Raw genomic sequence first — 4775 nt, forward strand, 5'->3', positions numbered from 1 at the left:
CCATCTTAGCAAAGAGTAAACCAAACAGAGTGTCAAGTTGAACTATTTGAAGTATAAAGTGACATCAGATAATGTTTGATGATGGTCAGATTGTATAATCTTTCTGCTGCAGCATTTTTAAGACTGGGATACAAAGAATCATTTTCTTGGAAGGTACACCATTAAGAAAGGTTTGTATTTCTATGTTATTATCTTAGTTTTACACTGTTGAGTAGTGTTGATAGCAAACTTCATATGTAAAAATGCATACACTCTCCAACTTACTAAAAAACTTAAACCCACACCATCAGACAAAGAAGCGTTTGTCAGTAGGCTATGAATTTGTAAGTTAAATCAAGGCAACAGACATATGCCAGAGAATGTTTCTCATCTTCTCCCATTTTAGAATGAGAGATCCCGTTTATTTCAATTTGATAATCTGCAATAAAGTTGGAATGCTTTCATGTGGGACTTGGTGTCAGGGGGAAGAGAGTAAAACAAGGATAGAATGTGTTCTTGTGGAATCAGCACATTGAGTAGGAAAATGTTTGTCAGAAATGAAACTATACCATATTACCTAAATTGAACACTACCAAAAATTTCAGTGGTGCTAGTTTTACAACACCGCTTCTACTAAAACCAAAGGAGAACTCCCCTTAAATGGATTATATTCTTAAAATTAGAATATTTTTCTTTTTGCTTCCTAAAATAAAAAATAGAGAAGTTGCCACATTTCTTCAAATGTTATCACTAGTCTCAAGAATTAGCAGAATATATAGAGAATAAGCGCTCTTCTCAGTAAGGTGATTTCCCCAATTTGTTGGTTTTTTTTTTTTCCTCTCTTCCCCACCCCCCACCCCCCCACCCCCCTTCCATGCATTGGAAACAGGAAGGTAGAAATGCTGTATTAGCGACTGCAAATAGTATAGAATCTAGCAGAAGAAACTTCAGAAAAAACCCTGTATTTACAGTATTATGTATACTCTTCAAACTCACAACCTTATCCAGTGATTGAAAGTATAGCACTGGGTCCCAACCAGAGTTTATCGATGTCTGCAACATCACATAGAGTACAGTTCTGTGGAGCCCAGGGCTCCAAAGAGAACCTGTTCTGTTGAACCCAGATTTCTTTTCTGTGAACATAAATATCAGCCATCATCTCCATCAGAAAATTCAAAGATCATTTGTTTTATTCGTGTGTTTTTCAAATGTTTTTCTTAAAGCCAAAGTGGAAATTTGTAGAGCACTTTCTTTTTTGCACTAACGACTTCTATGTACCTGGTTGGGAATAGTGTTTCAAAGGTCAGCTGTCTGAAAGCGAGTTCTGTCCTTATTCCATCTACAGCCAACACAGAAAAGTGGGCAACTCCAGAGGCTTTTTAATGGGTGGATCTTAACACTGATCATAGAACCGATGAAGCATCTTCTGGAAGCGCCTGTTTTTACCATCTTACTACATGATTGGTTTAGACTTGGCCTAACAAATTTTCGTACACCTGAAGTGAGGCAAGATAAATCCAATCTTTACAGGTAATACTAGAGGTCCACTTGAGTGAACCTTCTTCTGTTTGGAAAAGATGTTCACACAAAGGCGTTTTCAATATCTAGCTTTAGATATATTTAACGAGGTCTTTGAGTTAGGAGCCTTTGCTGTAGACACGGTCTGTGAAGAAGCTGTGACACTTCTAAGAGATCTGGATCTGAGTAGTTTGGCTGAATCATCAGCCAACTGAATCATCTGAATCCTTGGTTTTTTCCACATAAAATTATATATCATCTGTTTGCATACATAAATGAACTAAAAACTGAAGTGGCAGCAAGAAAGGGATGGACTAATTACTCTGCAGTTTCCTTTGCCACCATTACATTACTTATAATATTATGCAAAGACAAACAGACAAACACTTGGCCAGCAGTTTTGCAGTACAAGAGGAAATCGGTCAAGCCATAGTGCAGGACTTCTGTTGAGTCTGACATGTACACAATGTGTGTGCTTTTTCTCTTTGTCCCATTTGTCATTTACCCATTCTTGTATTTCAGAAAGAAACCGTAATGAACTGTCTGTGCAATTAAGATCTTGCGCCAGTGTCTCTATTAGAGGTCTTGAATCCCTCTTGCTTTAAGGTGGCTGGCTTCTTGGTGTTGAGTATCATAACAGTCTATCAACAGAAAAAAATCTTTTAATGTTTTCCTATGAACTTGCATTACTTCTTGGCTTATAGAAATTATATTGTCAATGTGCAGAAGTTGCATCAATAGTCTAATTAAGCAAGCAGGGCACATGATGGTACTATTAATTCTTCCAGTAAAAATTTCTAAGATGGGCTTTTTATTTTCATGACTGTGGAACTGCAGGAGATCCTTTATCAGGGGCAACGTTGCTTCTCGTGCCCCATTTTGGAACATGCATTTTTCTTTGAAATTAGAGAAGATGACAGAGAAATTGTAATGAATCTATGTGAAATATGAGCATCAAAATCAAGTCTTATTCTCCAAACATGCTACACATTAGACACTAAGCAGGGGAAGAAAAGAATAATAAATCCGGCTATTCTAAATGGAAACCAACAGAGTTCCTTGTGTTCTCCTGTGTTCTGTATAGTACATATGAAGTGTGATGATGATAAGAAGTTGCCTCGTGCTTTACTGTTTTCACATCTTTTGAGTTTTAACACCCAAGTAAGTGTTTAATTCTTACTGTTTGTTTTCAAAGCCAAGGACAAATTCTTCCAAAGCTCTTAAGATAAATGGTTAAAATGCTGTTGTGAAAACATATGTGTTGCTAACTTTCTGTGTCTTCTTTCAAATCCATTCCTTTGTATGTGTCTTTTATACTACTTTTGAGATTATCAGACACACAGAGCAGAGATAAAACACTGATACTACATAGATTTAATCTCGTAAGAAAACACATGCCACCTTTAAAATGATTTAAAGAGTACAGGTGCTTTATATTAATCAAATTCTTTTTTGCTTTGAGTATAACTTTGTCAATTGAGGTGCTTATCTGTTCATGTTCTGTTCAGATAAATTACTGCTAATCATGTTTGAATGCATGTTTAAGAGTTTTTAGATTGGCTATAGATATTATACCATTTCAAAACGATCATAAATATTGTACTTGAACAGCTATAGTGCATCTGGATAACATTCAACCTGATTCATAATCATTTGCCATCTACTGTGCTACAATAACCAAGCATAAAAGCATGTTGTTATTAGTCTGTGCAGACTACACTCGAACTATACAGTAAGTATTTGTGAGGTGGGTATCACAGCCTTACCTGTTTGAGTATCACTGCATATTCTTATATTACAGTTGTTAAGAATTTATTGCAATGCTGTAGCCCGCGCTATATATTCGAGCCTATTCCACTTTCTTACAGGAGTGGGCTGTTAGCAGGGGAGGCAGAAGAACCAAAGATATTATTTTCGTTTCTCATTGGGAAGGACAGTTTCAAACTGGCGGAGGAGAACAGGAACCAAATCTATTCAGATAACAAAAGCAAACCTTTTTTGAAACAACGAAACAAAACACAGAGGTTCAGGTGAGGTAAGCCTGTTATTTTTCAGTATCACCAACAAAATTAATTGAAGTATGGGAAGATAACTGAGACTACTAAAAACCTTTGCAGGTGACAAAGAACACATTGGAAAATGTACAGTGTGACGTGGCAGATGCTGCAAGGTATAGCCATACAAAGTGCTCACTAAGAGAAAGGAGTAGGATAGGAGTGGGCAAAATGAACCTGAAAACTTGGCTGTGAGTTTCACATGATGATACTATGCTACTAGAAGGAGATAAGGGGAAAAGTGAAGGAGAGGAAATGCAGGAAATAATGCTGAAGACAGTTCAGATGGAATATTTTGAAGGAAACCAGGGAACAGGCAGATACAGAAGCTGGGGAAAAGTGACAGCAACTTCTAATGAGAAGTGGAAAGGATTAGAAAAGCTTTGGCAAGTCTTGTAGCATAGCAATAACCCTGAGAAACCTAATGACATTTGGGAACTCAAACAAAGCCTCATATCTAGTCTGGAAGCTATCAAGGTAAATGAAAATCCTTAGCAACAGCACCACTTGAGTTCTTATTCCTGTGTTATGACAGTTACTTGCTGTTCATCAAAAGACTGCACTGTTGAGAGAAGGAGTGGGCTATGCATTAAATATCTAAATAGAAAAAAAAAAAATACCCTCTGAGCACACAGGACTTCCTATCCCTTTCTGAATAATACTCCCTTCCTTATTATCTTTGACAGGAGTCAAAATGCTGAGTGTTTGACAGGGACTGGGCCTTAAGAATCATCTCCAGTCATCACTGTCTTTCTATTTTCCTCGCTGCTGCCTAAGTTGTAAAGTATGATTTCCCAAGCCCAGTGCCAGCCACCATTCTTCTTCAATCAGATTCTTCCTAGAGACTCAAAAGTGTCACATCAACCAATCCAGCACTTCATTATAAAACAGGGGGTGAAACACTGGGAAAAGAAAGCAAACAGAAAAGAAAAATGTAAATAGCATCACTTCTTGGTTACCAGGTGCATCTTATCTTATCTCTCTCTGTCTCCCAGGCTGCAAATTCCTGCGGGGTAAGGGCTGTCTTAACAAGTGCTTTGTAGAGTGTTTATCACAGCATCATGCATGTGTCCTAGCACAGTGACAAATATGTCACAGAGCTACTTTTCAGCTTTTGTATGTTTATGCAATACTACTTTCAGATTAATATACGTTACATGATTTGTGTTTTGCAATAGCAGAACAAAAATCAAGGTATTTGGATTTCATTGTTACCTTTCTAGG

At 37.2% G+C, this 4775-nt stretch overlaps 1 long non-coding RNA gene across 1 annotated transcript; it reads left to right on the plus strand.

The window, feature by feature from the left end:
- The first annotated feature begins 2599 nt into the window (after window positions 1–2599).
- On the plus strand, window positions 2600–3526 carry LOC119143531. The gene is made up of 3 exons (XR_005102736.1): window positions 2600–2658; window positions 3109–3229; window positions 3366–3526. It is a non-coding gene; the product is annotated as an uncharacterized LOC119143531 (long non-coding RNA).
- The last annotated feature ends 1249 nt before the right edge of the window (window positions 3527–4775 follow it).

The sequence above is a fragment of the Falco rusticolus genome, chromosome 2, assembly GCF_015220075.1.
Source record: "Falco rusticolus isolate bFalRus1 chromosome 2, bFalRus1.pri, whole genome shotgun sequence".
NCBI classification, from domain to species: Eukaryota; Metazoa; Chordata; class Aves; order Falconiformes; family Falconidae; genus Falco; species Falco rusticolus.